At 41.8% G+C, this 16,908-nt stretch overlaps 1 protein-coding gene and 1 long non-coding RNA gene across 2 annotated transcripts in view; both read right to left on the reverse strand.

The window, feature by feature from the left end:
• The window catches only part of LOC311085725 (uncharacterized protein), a 39,356-nt gene that overhangs the window by 5,591 nt on the left and 16,857 nt on the right, over nucleotides 1-16,908 (reverse strand). The window lies entirely within an intron of this gene.
• On the reverse strand, nucleotides 1,995-4,491 carry LOC311085734. The gene is made up of 2 exons (XR_014606923.1): nucleotides 3,387-4,491; nucleotides 1,995-2,792 (listed from the first exon to the last, which is right to left on the reverse strand). It is a non-coding gene; the product is annotated as an uncharacterized lncRNA (long non-coding RNA).

The following is a 16,908-nucleotide window of genomic DNA, read 5'->3' on the forward strand; positions in this document are numbered from 1 at the left end:
TGTTACATGAATGATAGCAGACATGAATGTTAATGTTACAAGAATGTACTGAAAGAGAATTGAGTTGACTAAAAGAAATGTTCAAGTGTTGGGAAATATATTCTACTGTTAATAAAAGGTTCACTTGAGATGCCTTGTGTTTCTTTGAAATCATTCTGAATTGGCCTACATCAATTTATTACATTAAAAATGCAATGAAACATTGAAATTGTACTGTCATACGGTAAAAGTAGTACTTATGGGGGACCTTATGTCAAAATGATTTACGACTTTGACCTTTGACCTTTTGGCAGGTTGAACTTCCGGTGACCTTTATGATTGACGGGTTGAACTTCCGGAATGCGGTCATGGGATTAACCTTTGCCCTTCCTCCCTATCGATCATGTAGTATGACAGTTAGTTTTGAACTATGACCTATCTAGGACTAAATCATAGTTTTGACGGCTAGTTATATTTGAACAGATGTTTTTGCCGGTTGTTTGAACTTTGTCCCAGTTATATGTGTGTGCGTGTGTGGTTATTGTGCCTGCGCCCCCACCGCAGTGAAAGTGAGAAGCGTATGTCACACAAAATAATCTCATCCTTTAAAATAAAAAGCTACTAAAACCAATTATTTTAGAGAGTTGAAAAGTATGTCCATACCATTGACGTCCACAAAAATAATTAACCTAAAGTTGAAAAACATACCTTTAAAAAGCGTTTAAAAAGCTTACTAAAACCAATTATTTTAGATAAAAATTACATAAACAATGTACTCTTTAAAAGTGTATAATCTAAAGCAATTTAAGGTTGAAAAAAACATTTAGTTATTTCACATTCCTATCCTTTATATAATTTATAATATAAATTATATAATAATTATCATGCTAAGGTTGTTTTTAAGTCTATAATATAAAAGCTTACTAAAACCAATAGTTTTAGATAAAAGTATATAAAATTGTCTTACCTTATTTTAGAGAGAACCTACCACGGATGAAACGGGCTCGCAGCTCCATCTGTTGGTCTCTCTCTGAATCGACGATCAGAATGAGACATGGTCAATGTTTTGTTAGGGTTAAAATGATTTTCAAACTATAATCCAAAATTTTTAAAAGTTGTAATAATGTTTTCAAATGATTAAAAGTGGTGAAAACAAAAATACTCCTTTCCTGAATGAGCTTACCCGTGTCTCAAAACATAAGGGAGCCGCGCGCGTGTCTCTGCCCGTGTGTGTGTGTCAGCAGCAAGAGGAGGGGGCCGCGCGCGTCTGTGGGTGTCTATGCGCGCGCTCTCTCTGTCTGACATCCCCCTCCTTTGCACCTCTCAGTATAGTGAAACTGTGAAGTCTATCTCGCACTAACTAAAGTTGAAAAACATTCTATTCTTTAAAGGGTTATAAATGAAATGATTATAAGAAATATACTGCAAGCAATTGTTTCAGATAAACAAAATCCATTCTACATTTTTTAGAGAGCTGAAGGCGGTGTTTTCACATCACCTTTGTGACCTGCGGCGCTCCAAATCAGTCCTTATGTGTGTGTGTGCGTGCGAATGGGTCTTGTAAATTAACGTGCCACCCCAGCAAACATTTGGACGTTTAATGACCGTTGAAAAGACGTCCGTCCGAGACGTCCCGTCATGGTTGAAAAATAGTTCCAAAATGGAAGTTGAACCGACGTCATTTCTGGCCGTGAATTCCACGTCTTTTCTGGCCGTGAATTCCACGTCTCTTCTGCGCGTCCCTGGACGTCTAAATGCGTCGTCATATGTGTTTAAATGTGTTGCTGCATAATTTAAGTGTATATATAAGCCTGCATATAAAATAATCACACACCTATTGTGTAACATCGTGAAAGACAATCAAGTCTTGAGGTTTAGCCTACACATCTTGACAAAGGTTCTAAAAAGGTCCAAAATTGGTCCAGTCAGACCTGAACGTCAATAAAACGTTTTAATCACGTGTACATCAAAAACAATAACACATTATTTGTGGACATAAGCAAAAAAGAAGCATGTTCTGATTAAGCACAACATTTTATTGATATTGAACAGCCAAAATTTCTCTTTATTTTTTTCAATGTTTAACATTTCGTGAGCTTAGAATTTTAAGGTTCTATCTCCACTTTTGGTTGAAATTGAGTTTTTGACAATCTGATCCATTAGGTGTTTATTAATGCCTGTGTGGTGTTATTTTTGTAAAAAAAAAAAAATTGTTAGTAGTTATTAATAAAATAAAAGGTTCCATCTCACAAAACATAAACAGAGTTTAAAAACTTTGATGCTCAATAAACTACAATAAACGGAGATAGAACCTTATAATTCTAAGCTCTCGATTTGTTAACCAAACTAAAATACCAATTGCAAAATACTGAATTATTATATAAAGATAGTTCACCCAAAAATGAAAATTATGTAATTTAATCACCAAATTCCAAACCTGTATGAGTTTCTTTCTTCTGCTGAACACAAAAGAAGATATTTTGAAGAATGTTTGTAACCAAGCAAATAGAGCATCCACTGACTACCATTGTTGGAGAAAAAATGATTATTAATGGGAAGCGACATCTGCTTGTTTACAAACATTCTTCCAAACATCTTTGTGTTTAGCATAGAAAGGTATACAGGTTTGAAACATGAGGTTGAGTAAATGATGACAATTTTCATTTTTGGGTGAACTATCCCTTAAACACATTGTTTGGCTCATTTTTTGTATCCACCACCCCCAGCTCTTCCTGGAGTGTGTTTCAGGTGTTCTGCCATTGCTGCATCAATTTCAGTGTCTGTAGCATGTGGGCTCCACCTCTTCACAGCATCTAAGGGAAGAGAATATATTTGTTTTTAAAATAAATGAAAATTAAAAATTTGAGGTAAATGACATGCACTTATTTTCAAAATATTTGTATGGTCTTCAGCTAAATTCAAAACAGCATTTGTCCCCTGCCTCTTCAATACCACTGTGGTGCCCTTGAGAAAGACCCTTAACTAGGTGTGTAACAGTGAGAAAGTGAACAGGACATTTCTGATAAAGACAGGTGGGCTGTGATGTCCCCTGAATAGACATGTTTAGCAATTCTAAAATTACAAAATTTTTAAAGCAGTTACTGAAAACATACATGTTCAAATCCAGCTAAACATTTCATTCTACTTCAGATAATTTACTTTCTGAAAGAAACTCTCAAAAGGCTACATTAATAATTTACAGTAATAACTTTGACTGTATCATTAAACATACTTAATACTATGGTATACCGTTGTATAAGTTCAAAGCAACTTTTAGCCTAGCTAATTTTAGCCAAACTCAGTTAGCCAATTTCAGTTGACAATGTGGGGCATCATTTCTTTCGGTTCATTCATGTCAAACAAGTAAAACTCTAGCACGTGAATCTAATAATACAAAATGTACGTACCCAACAGTAGATTTTTAATAATATGGGCCTCAATTCCTCCTCTCTTCGTGGTTGTTCAAACTTCAGTGTTCCGGAGTGAGTCTATGGGGAAAACCATAACATCTCGTGAGATAATCTAACCTATCGCGGGATTTGGTAATGTCGGGAGATCTTTTGTTACATCTTGGCAGCACAGTTTTGGCAATTACATCCAACTCAGACATAAATGGTGACCAGATATATTTCTGTTTTACATGCATACATTCCATAAAAAAAATAAATAAAAAAAAAACACAACGTATCAGGTAGGCTACAGGTTGAAATAATGACTAAAATGCAGAGGCTTTGCATTCACTTAACCACACTGGGAACTGTGTGATTATAATTTATTTAAACAAGATAAAGTAAATATATTTACTTTGTATACAATTCGTGTATTTCATAAAGATAATTCCTGGGGGTTTTTTTTCTGTCTTGCTTGACTAGATGTGTAAAGGACGTCAGTGGACGTGTATTCACAGCCTTGACGTGTAAAGGACGTCAGTGGAACCTCTTAAAAACTACTTGGGCAATTAAATGAATTTTTGCAGTATTAACCATGCAAGGATTAAGCACAGCTTTTGCATATTTCACAAGGATTCCATGATGGAGGGTCATGATGGACTATAAATGCACGTGTAAAAGACGTCGCCAGGTGACGTCCTCTCACCCGATACTATAGACGTGTAAAGGACGTCAGTGGACGTATTCACACAACTTATTAAAACTTTAATTTAATAAAAAATTTAATTAATTATTGCAGTATTAACCACGCAAGGATTAAGCACAGCTTTATCACAATTGATTTCATAGAGGGTCATGATGGACTATAAATGCACGTGTAAAAGACGTCGCCATGGTGACGTCCTCTCTCACCCGAAACACAACATGGTATATATTGAACTACACGTAGCTAAAAGTCAAAATAACAATTATACATGCAACCTCAGATAACTGTAGACATGCACACATGTATCTGAATGCATTTTTAGGAAATGTTCTGTGTTACATATTTTTACCGATTTATGCCGTCATACCGCGACTATTTTTGGCCAGGGACACGACGTTGCCGTCGGACCAATGTTTGCTGGGACCGTTCACTCTCGTCTGAATTTACTTCAAATAATAATATCTTTAAAGATGTTGTTAATTAAAACCATCATATCTTATAAAGGAGTAGCATGTTTTTGACAGTTTTCTGACGGTTCTATCTATGAATTACGCTTGGTCCGCGTCTAGCATATCTTCTGCCCCCGAATTTACGGTGACACCTGTGACCCTGGTCCATTTCCACGAATTTTACAGGTCCATTCATAGAACAAGGATGACACCTAGTGGTCACTCAACACCGATTTCCTTCATATACTCGCCTTTATAAATACATTTTGATAAGCTCAAACCATCACTTGCACCAAAACTTTGGAGACTCTCCAAGACAATCACTTGGCCCAAACATTTTCGCAGACAATGGAGAAACGTGAGTATTTTCTCATTTCATGCTATGCTGTTTTATTTTACCCAGCTGTTAGTGATTTTTAAATACTATAAATTGATCCAAACTATGTTATGCTATTTTTACAGTCTATGACGTTATGCTGTCTTTAAGCCATATTATAATTCAATGCTGTTTCATCTTCAGTAATTGTTGATTCATATAATTATGCTATGTTTTAACTGTTGATAGAGATTGTTTTAACAGATTGGTTAAAAGTATGCTATATGTTGTTTTAAACCATAATTAATTACTGTAATATGTTGTTTTAAACAATATTATAATTTATTACTGTAATAAAAACATGCATTGGTATTTTATCCGCTGTTAGAGTTTTTAATACTATATTCATTTATCATAAAATTATGATTATGCTATGGCGTCTTTAAACCCGTGACAAGCATGCTTTGGTTATTTTATCTGTTGATAGAGATATTCATTTATCACCAATTATGATTATAGCACGATGTTTTATTTTTTGTCTTAATTTCGGCTCAAAACTGTTTTGTATGAAAAAAGACTTTTATTATGAAAACACGTGTCATCATGTTGTTACTTACGACTTAGCTTTTAGCTGCTAACAATGCTACAATTCAGTTTGCTATGTATATGTTTGCAGAAAAACAATTCTGATCCTATTAAATCGATGTTTTGCCATCGCGTTATACGTCCTTCATGTATGAACACAACATCGAGGGGTGTTAGCGCTCCCGATGAGCAATGTCCATTCTAGCTTAGCACCACGTGCTAGTTGCTAACTGCTCTTAAGTCGTGTATCGAACTAGTTTCCCCAACGCATCTGATTCACAAGACAGATCGATTTGTTTTGATATAATTTGGTAGAATATTTTAAAACATAAAAGTTTGTTTCAGTCACTTTCTTAAACACACATGTTATGGATGCACAAGCCAACTAGCTCTCCGGCGCCACCAGATGGCCCGGAGTCTAAACTACGCCTGTTATACTGAAATTGAGCCCCTACAGGTTCGGAGTAGATATGACAGGCTGATATAGTGAAATTGCCTCCTCTGCCGTTGTTTAATGGTATGACACCCTGTTACAGTGCAAAATGCGCCCTCTGTCTATCTGGAGTATGTATGACATCCGTTTGATTCAAAATACTGCCCCTATCGGCCTGTATGTATTAGGATTCATGTTTCAATGTAAAAATAGCTGGCTGTTTGGTCTAAAAACCATTTAAAATGTGATTTATATTTGTAATTTTTTAATTATTTGATTTTGGATGTTATTAATTATTTTCTATTTGTTATAAAACACTGATATATTTTATAAATCCATCTGTTTTATTCCAGGTTCAAATATTGAGCAGCAAGCCTTTGACACTATTAATACATGTAAGTACGTATTAACTATTCTTTTTATAAATTAAAATGAACGTATTTTAATTTTGTCTTTTTATAAATTTAATTTTTTTAATTCACAGTGACCGCTCGGGCTGTTGATCCAGACAGCGCCGCCAATGGTAAAACAAGATTTTTCAAGATATGAGAAATCAAAATGTTAGATTTCTTTTATGTTTATGAGAAATCAAATTTTATTTTTAGATTTCATACAATTTATCACCCAACCCGGCTTCGAGACAGTTATCGATCTCACGCAAGATGGCAATGAAGATCCCACCGTCAATGTAACAGACAGGCCCCACATCCTACCTGATTCCACTCCGGCGCATGTCGAGAATCCAATAGGGTCCAACGACGAACCACTTCCTGGACCCAGCGGCGAACCAGCAAGAAAGAAGACTAGAAAAACGAATCGTCCCACCTCGCCGGTCAGTCGTCGCCCGAGCGGGCAACCACTTCCCGGACCTAGCGACGAACCACCAAGAAAGACTTATCGTTTTACAGCGGTGGTGCGACCTGAACCCACCGGGGAACTACCAAGAAAGACTTATCGTTTTTCCCCGGCGATCAGTCCTGAGAGCTCTCCAGAAAGGAAAACTCTTTGTCCGACACCACCAAGCAGTCCCTCGACCAGTCCTGAGACCGCCTTCTTTCATGGTAAGACCTTCTACATTATTTGCATTTAAACTCCGCCGGAGTCACGCCATTAAGATTTTTTTTTATTTGTTACACACAGCTGACTCGAGTAGAAGCGATAAGGATGACGTGACTACCTGGGGTACGTCTCAACTCGATGCTTGGGACCTGGGTTCTTGGACGAGCGAGCGTGGCGAGGTGTCAACCACCAACGCGGGTCAAACACCCTATCCTTCTTGCTCACCGTCGTCGGAAGAAGTAGAAGTGGAAGAAGTGCCGGCGCCTCAGTCGGCTGATGTACCATTCGATGATGCGCCTCTGACGCATAGGCTCAGTAATTCGATAGAATCATTAGGTCAAGAGTTTCGCGATGCACAGGTTGACATAAACAACAAGTACATCGAACTTCGTGACGTACAAGATGATATTAACAACAAATTGATTGAGTCTCGTGACAGACAAATCGAAACCCATAGCAGATTAGACGCATTGCGTGGTGAGCTCCGTGCCAATCACCTTGAGACACGTAGCCGATTCGATGCGCAGGATCGCTTTATTCAGGATCTGGCCAATGAAATATTCCGTCGCGTCAATGCTATGAGATCAACGACTGAACAGCGGTTTGATAGAAATGATCGTATGTTGAGCCAATACCAACGAGAATTGGTGCTCATTTTGCATCACCTTATTCTCACCATCATAGATGAGACGACGGAGTCAAATTGAATATAGATCTATTCCTAGTAATTCTTATATTGCACGTTTGTAATATTCCATCTATACTTTGTTTACATATAATCTGATATTTCATTTATACTCTGATTGTGTAATATTTCATTTATACTTTGTTTACATATATGCTTTTTATACTATATGAAATTTGCAATAGTTCATTTATACTTTGTTTACATATAATCTGATATTTCATGAATGTTTGTATACTCTGATTTTGTAATAGTTCATATATGCTTTTTTATACTATATGAAATTTGTATGCTTGTTTTAACTCTATGATTTTGTAATAGTACGTGTTTTGCTCTGAAATCTAAAAATGGACGGGTCAGACGACGCAGACTTATGCCAATCAGACCAATCCTCCACAGAACTGTCACCGGACGAGATTGAAATGCTAAGTATACTGCCCGATTCTTTAGAACAGTATTTGTTTAATCTAGAATCCCCTGCTATGTTGGATCTTTTTGAATTAGCCGTAAATCCAAATATGAATTTGTTTGATCCTCTGCTAAGCCTAGACAACGACCCCGTTGTACAACATGGCGGTGTTTTAAACAACCCACCATCTACCGACCCTGACAACACAGAGCACCCTGCCGGTAATGATACTTCGCCACCGTCCGCATCAGGTAATGTTGACCCTACTACACAGGCTCGATTAAGCCGTACAGACATTGACAGGTTGATTCGCGAGGGTGGGGACGTTAACGGATATCATGTTTTACCACGACCTCGTTTCAATAGCGTGACGTTGAGAAGGACTACGAATCTGAGAGAGATTAACTCTACAGATTTGGCCCGTTATCATACCCGCTTACACGACATGCTTACCGGAATTGTAAATTTCGCTAGGCAATTTGACCATGCACCGGTGATCAATATCACATTGACGGCTCCCAGCCTCCAAACGCCCGTTAGCGGTATTTTAATCCCCGGTAATAATTACGACGTGGATGGGTTTATGGATCAAATCGAAAAAGTTTTACAGAGCAACGACCGGTTACTATCTGACCAAACCGTAGAATTTGAAGCCTGCGTAGCCATGAACAGACAAGGAGGGGGGCGGCGAAAAATCACGGACCTCGCTGTTGATGAGGTGATCAAAAGAAAAAAGACGAGCTTATTCTGTCCCACCAATATTTCAAATAATTTGTGCTTCTCCATCTGTATCGCCCGTTTCCTTAACCCCCAACACCCCGAGAGCGAGTTAGAAAAACTGGCTACCGCCATCCAAAACAGCGTCGGCTTCTCAATCCAAGACCGAATCGGTCTCGGCGACATAGCCTCGTTTGAACGAGCGCTAGACATTAAAATCGTCGTATTTCACAGATCTAATGCATTGGTCTTAGAAACCTACAAAAACTCTGACGAACCCCACCCAAAAACGGTCTTCCTGTATCTCCACAACGACCACTACTACATGATAACGAGTTTGACGGCATTCATCGGTTCAGATTACGTGTGTCCATTTTGCTATAAATCTTACACCGACCGCAGACACCATCGCTGTAAGCACGCCTGCAACATCTGTTTTGACCCGGAATGTTACAGGTTCCCTGTAAGAATCATACATTGCCCCGATTGCTTGAGGTACTGTAAATCGGCTTATTGTTTCGAAATGCATAAAAAAACCCCGCCTCCCGGTCAGGAATACCCCGCTTGTGATATGATCAAATACTGCAAACTATGTAACAGACGTTACGACGTTAAACCGGGCAAGAAAACCAAACACATGTGCGCCCCGGACAAATGTGTGCATTGTCGCGAACATCTGACGAACGTTGGTGAGCATCAATGCTTCATACAACCTCTAGAGCCTAAGGAGCCGTGCGAGAAATACATCTTCTACGATTTCGAAACGCGTTACGAAAACGGTAGGCACGTGGCTAATTTTGTTTGCGCCATCACATTCAAAGGCAAGAAATTTACTGCTCGCGGTACGGACTGCATCGCTAAGCTAATCAACCACTTCAGACAACCCCGATACACAGGCTACTGCTTCATCGCTCATTACGCCTCCAGATTTGACGCCTTTCTAATCCTAGAGTATTTTTGCAAATCAGGGATCGCGATTGAGGTCATAATGCAAGGGTGCAAATTACTCTTGATGTACGATGACGCTTTTGCCCAGCGATACATCGATAGCTACTCATTTTTCCCATTCGCTCTCGCCAAAATGCCCGCGGCGTTAGACTTAACGACGACTGAAAAAGGCTACTTCCCCCATCTTTTCAACAGGGTGGAAAATGAGAACTATGTCGGACCATACCCCGACAAAAAGTTCTACAACTACGAGAACATGTCGGATAAAGACAGAGAAAAGTTTGATGCGTGGTACAGCACAGTGAAGGGCAAGTTCTTTAACTTCAAGAAAGAACTGTACGCCTACGGCGTTAACGACGTCGTGTTGTTGCGCGAAGGATGTATGACATACAGGGCGTCTTTCTTACAGTGCACACAACTCGACCCTTTTGGGTTCACGACGCTGGCCAGCTGCGCGATGGGGGTCTTCAAAACACACTATCTCGACAGAAACACGCTCGCCCTCACGCATAACAAAGCGTACGTCCATCAAAATAAGTCCTACTCCAGCGGTTCGATCGAATGGCTAGAGTATATAAAAAAGACTCGAAACGCGGACGTTCATCACGCCGTAAACCACGGCGAAGTATCGATCGGTAAGTACTTTTTAGACGGCTACTACGAGCAGGACGGCGTCAGGCACGGCTTAGAATACGCGGGGTGCATCTTCCACGGGCACTGCTGTCGCTTTGAACCCCATCAGGCGCACCCCCTGTCCGGAGTACCCTACGGGGTTCTCAGGAACCAGTTTGACGATAAGATTGAGATTCTGCGGAACGCGTACGGTTTGCAAATCGAGGTTCTGTGGGAATGCGAATGGAACCGCATGAAAAAGACCGATCCCTCCGTGATAGAATTTATGGCCGATTATTCTGCCCCAGAGAGATTGAATCCTCGCGACGCGCTTTACGGAGGCCGAACGAACGCCTATAAACTATACCACAAGGTGAGCGGCGATGAGAAAATAAGGTATCTGGATTTCACCAGTCTCTATCCTTTCTGCCAAGCCAGGAAAACATATCCGATCGAACACCCCGAAATCATTTTCGCAGATTTTGAACCGATTGAAAACTATTACGGACTTATCAAAGCCACCGTGTACCCTCCCCGTAACTTACTGCACCCGGTTCTCCCTTACAGATGCCAAGGAAAACTCATGTTTCCGCTATGTAGAACCTGCGCTCAAGACCAAAACCAGACCTCGAGCTGTACCCACACGGACCAGGAAAGATCGCTCTCGGGATGTTGGGTCAGTATCGAGCTTTTAAAAGCCATCGAGAAGGGCTATGTGGTAGCCAAGATAGACGAGGTTTGGCATTTTCCACAACGGTCAGACACGTTGTTTGCCGAATACGTAAAAACCTTCTTGCGTTTGAAACAACAAGCGTCTGGGTACCCTTCGAACGTCGTCACGGATGCAGAGAAAGAGGCTTACATCCGTGACTATTTTGAAAAAGAGGGTATTCAACTCGATCCGGAAAAGATCAAGTACAATGCGGCCCAAAGGGCAATCACAAAATTAATTCTGAATAGTTTGTGGGGACGCTTCTCTTTAAGACAGAACTTACCTCAAACGATTCTGGTGAGCGAGCCCGAAGATTTCACCAGGATTGTTTTTGGCAATACCGACACGCTGGCCTATTTCTCATTCGTCTCAGACGACGTAGCTCTCGTCCAGCATAAACCCGACAAAGACGATGTTTGCAAGGCGCGCGACGTCAATGTTTTTTTAGGCGCTTTCACTACAGCGCACGCCCGACTGGAATTGTACGAATTGATGGACAGACTCGGCGACCGACTGCTATACTCTGACACAGACAGCGTCGTATTTGTGTCTAGGGACGGCGACTGGGAGCCGCCTCTGGGCGATCATTTAGGGGAGCTGACTAGCGAGGTAGCCCCCGATGATTATATAGCGACCTTCTGCTCGAGCGGTCCCAAATCGTATGGATTTGAGACAGCCAAAGGTCAAGTTTCGATGAAAGCTAAAGGTATAACTCTCAATGCTAAAAATTCCCGAGCTATCTGTCTCGAATCCCTGATTGGTCTGGTTGACAGCTATGTGACGTCGCATGATAGATCCAAATACATCCTGGCTCAGACGGAAAACATTGTTAGAGATAAAAAGGCTCTCACATTACACAACAAATCAGTCGTTAAAAGGTTTAAGGTCGTCTACAATAAACGTCGGCTTTTAAGCGACTATAGCACACTTCCTTATGGCTACTGATCAGATGATGCACAGAGGGTCTCAGGATGTGTCCGATTTTGATTTCAGACTTCAACACCCTTTCAGCTGTGTCCTATCCGGGCCCTCGAATAGTGGCAAGTCTTATTTTGTAAAACTTTTGTTGGAAAAAGGTTTGAATATCATTTCCAAGAAAATTGAAAACATTGTTTGGTTGTATGATTGCTGGCAAACTTTGTACGATGATTTACTTCAATTGTATGACATTAAATTTATACAAGGAATACCCCAGACTCTGAATGATGATGATTTACTGCCTGTTACCACCGCTAATCTTCTCGTGGTGGACGACCTCATGGAGCAAGCTAGCGCTAACGTTGAACTGCAGCGGGTGTTCACGCAATACTGCCACCACAGGAATCTCAGCTCTATTTACATAGTGCAAAATTTATTTGCACAGGGAAAGTCCAGCCGAACCATCAGTTTAAACGCCAATTATATGATCCTGTTTAAAAATCCTCGGGACGTTCATCAAGTGGCGATGCTAGGGCGTCAAATGTACCCCGGAAACACAAAATACTTTATGGAGTGTTATCACGACGCGGTCGACCGACCTTTCGGCTATCTCATGATAGACTATAAAGCAAAAACTCCGGAGCAGTACCGTCTCAGAACAGGATTGCTTTCGGAGCGTCAAGTGGTTTATATCCCGAAAAAAAGAAGAGCGTGATAACCATGTCCGCCAGACTTTGTAAGCATCTGCCGGTGTTAAAACTGCTACATAAAGCCACTCCTAAACAACGACGCCTTATTTTACAATCGGCGTCCGACGAATTCATTTTAGCGCTCTGCGAACTGGCTCTAAACATCCTCTATGGCGTCATTCCGGTCAACAGGCAACAGTATCAAAAACTGAAAAAGAGAAAAACGGATATTAAATTTGTAGCCAATAAAAAAATTGGCATAGCGGCCAAGAAACGAGTCTTCAACCAGAAGGGAGGGTTCCTGTTGCCGCTCCTAAGCGTAGCCTTGCCGTTTCTCACGAACTTGATAGCAAATCGCTAGGATGGAGTATGCCGAGAAGATGTATTTAGTCCCTCACCATCAGCTGGACAAGCTCAAGAGTGAAAATGCTCGCGAGAACATTCAACAGACCGTGGAGAACGATTTGGACGCCGCCATAAGAAATATTTTACGCCGCACCGATTTGAATCCTTACGAAAAAGTCAAACTTTACACCCATACCCTGAGCAGGTTTTTGACCATCGTTAAACAAGGGGATCGTGAGAGCGGTGTTTTAACGCTTTCGTTACCGGATCTTGACCCCGGTCATAAAGACGAATCATCGACTGGTGCTAACGTTGAAGACGGTAAAGCTGACGGGGCTGTCGTCGACGAAGTTCTGAAGAATGTGCCATCGAGAAGTGTGAAAAACAGCAGATACATATTAGACAAGATGTCTAAAGCTAAAGGACTGAGCTCGTGGAACGAATCCGGGGAGTTTGTGTTCAGGGGTAAAGCCGTACAAGGTTCGCACATGCTCGATTTGTTAAAAAATGTTACGGCCCCGCAAAAGGTCAGGGATGACCGGAGACCTCTAGGATGGTCCGAGTTTCTACGGGCCTTTGCCGAATTAAACATTCCTTTTTCTATGGTGCCCAATCAACAGGTGAGACGCACGATTAACTCTCTAAAGAGTAAACCTCTAGAACCTTATAAAAAAAAGACACAGAGATATTCACCTCGCCTGGCTCCAGAGTTTGGAAACTCGACTCTAAAGAGTAAACCTTTAGAGCCGCCATCACCACCTGCTAGACCTTATAAAAAAAAGGCGCAGAGATATTCGCCCCGCCTGGCTCCAGATTTCGGAAACTCGCCTCTCACCACATCGACGCCTGTTAGACCTTATAAAAAAAAGGCGAGGAGATATTCACCTCGCTTGGCTCCAGATTTCGGAGACTCGCCGGCTATCGGCCGAGGGCGATGGTTGGAAATGTAACGATGTTGTGTGAGCATTAAATAAAAGACGATGAGAAATATAATGGTTTAAGCTTTTTTATTTATACATCAAACACGTCTGCACGCAATGAATGCAGGATAACATTTTATCATTACAAACATGCGGTCTCAATCTCTTCACAAAGAGGGACACCATTTTATCATTTTTAACATAATCATTGGTGTATAGTTTCATCACATGGTTATAGTCGCGACCTCTGGCTAAATGATATAGAAAAAACACACAGTGCTGTCCGCAGGTATCCGATGAATAATCCTGGACGCGTCTGTCAGAATATAATACGTCGACGTCGTTGACGGCCAGAAAGTTATTGATGCTGATTGGAAAGCGGGGGCTGTTGGGAGGATTGCCGAAGCTGTCGAAAAAACACGCGGTCCCCTCTCTGGCTAAATAAACGGCGACCCAATGCTCACCCGGCAATTGAGCCGGGTCGGTATTAATGATCCCCATCGACGGTAAGATCCTCAGAGGTTTTTTGGGTAGTTGATCGCTCGGTAGAACCCCGAGAAAATGAGCCCTGCATGCTATTTTATCCGCGATAGCTGTGAGTTGTAGCGTGTTCATCTCTCAGTAGTGATCAATCAGTACCTGTCTGCGGTTAGACACTTCAATGAGGCTGTCGAATACTGCGTAAATTATTAAATTAATGGTATTCGGCAGCGCTTGTCTGAAACGAGCTTCGACTCTGATGTTCCCGGACTTGATCAGGGAAATGTGCTGGCCACAGTCCTCGTCAGGCGATAAGTTAAATGCGTACAGCGTGTATCCGTTCAGGAAATCATTCCTGCCGATACAGAGCGGTTGATCTTTAAGGTGTCTCCCGGTCGTCATCGCCAGCTGATAATATTCGCGTACTGCCAAACCGGCATCGAAATTAGGTTGTAGAGGCTTGGCGGGGAATTGTTGACCGTCTACGTAGACTGCTAGGAATTCCAGATTGTAATGTTTGAACGCGAATGGATTTTTTTCGTAGGAACCGGTGAATGCGTCGTTGTCGACCATAGCGATAACGATAGACTTTGGCAGTGTTCCTAAAAACAGATTTTCTTGATTCGAAACACGAGAGCCGGCGGGTATGGAGAACGATTTTAGACAGACCCTATCGATGGGATACTTGGCCGTGGTCGAAAGCAGCGTCTGGGCGTGAGCCAGTCTCACCGGCGGCGATACAGAAACTTTTTTGACAAATAGGGACGCCGCCACTATATGTAATTTGTAAGCCACGTCGTCGGATCTCATCAGGCAGAATTCATCCTTTGCCCGTATAAAGCGTAGCTTTAAATCCAAACCATTAATTAAAAGCTTCTGCTGAAAGAATATATCGCTGTGTATGGGGGCAAGAAGTTCCACCTCCCTGCTTCGAGCGGTGTAGGTCGATCTCTTCGTCAACCCTTCGTTACGGCCTGCGGGGTCACGCACATCCATCTGACCGGCTGTGTCTTTGTGAAACAAACCGGCGGAGAAAATAGATTCCAGCGTATCTTTACCGTAGTTGAGCAGACTTTCAAGGATACAGCGATAGGGATAAGTTCCGGAACTCTGTGATATCAGGCGGTCGCCGAGGGTTACGTCGACTTGTGAAAACATACTAGCAGCCAGGTAGTTTATTGGACCCACCGTTGACGGGTGGGGGATATCATCTCCGTCAGGCTCTTTGATTTTCACCCGTAGATAGATCATCGTGTTATTGAGATCCAAATAATCATCGCCGTTGCCGGCGATAAAAAACTCCAATGGTGCAGAGTCCGATATGGCCGATAATGGGGCTACTTCTAAATAGCCGTTTTTCTCAATAACGGTCTGCGTCAGCGGGACCGTAAATAGGTCCAACTCGGACTTGATGCATTCTCCCGACATGCGGTGCAATAACGCCATGTTAGAAAATGGTTTTTCCGACTCTCTTGATCGTCGCCTTTCGACTAACAGACGTCTTACGCTTTCTACGTACGACTGAGCGTTTCTTTGGTCCAAGTGTTGTTTTCTTCTTTCCCCACTGACCACGCCTCCTCACACCCGGTGGTTTAGACATCCTCTTACGAGCCATGACCATCAGACCCGATCCGTCTTGAGCTTTATCGTTATGAGATCGCGTGAATACGTTTGAGACGACGTCGGATACTATATTTTTAGCGGCAGATTTTAGATGCGGTTTCGCGATGCTAAATCCTCTTTTTAACAGAGGTATAGCCATCCTGAACAGGCCTCTGAAAAGACCCCCTAAGCCTGCTCCGTACATAACCCCTCCACCGGCATACCCTGGTAAACCCCCGCCGGCCTGATTTTGGTAGTAGCTGACATAGTCAGCGGTTTCTCCGGGTCTATAATAAACCATTTTTTGGTTTAAAGTGTAGTTTTACGATGACTTTCCCGTAAGAAAATGGTACTTCTTGGTTTTGATCGTCCTTCAACTCTATGGTGATGTCGGTGATGTGATCCTTATTGATCGATGCGTAATGCGGGTTGTCGTATCTAGCAATGACCGCGTCGCTGCTTTTACCCGATATATGTACGCATCTCAAAAGCGGGACGTGAGAATCACCGACCGCTTGATACTGGATGATGTCTGTGTAAACGTACAATGTGTAGAACCCCGCGTTGATATCGCATTGATGAGGGGCGTACATGATGACGTTTGCGGTAAAATCGGGTTTTTTATGATAGTTTAAACCTCCGAGAGGTTTTAGCGTCATTCCTAAAATAGTGGCGAGTCTACCCCGAAAACTGACTGAAATGTTGGGTTTCGCGACCAGAAACACCTTGTTTTTTAATTCGTCGTGATTCAACACGGCCACTGGTGCCATAAGTTGATTTATAGCACGCAGTATCGCACGAATGTTTTGGTAGTAACCGCCGCTTATGTATAATTTCGTAATATTAGAAAAACCGATATTTGAGTCTTTGGAGGGTTCCGGGGCCGTATGTAGGATAAAATGACCATCTTCGTCATTAAAGTTGTACCAACTTCTAGGATATTCGATTTCGGCGA

This window comes from Abramis brama (assembly GCF_963993115.1).
Source record: "Abramis brama genome assembly, chromosome: 6".
Classification (NCBI taxonomy): Eukaryota; Metazoa; Chordata; class Actinopteri; order Cypriniformes; family Leuciscidae; genus Abramis; species Abramis brama.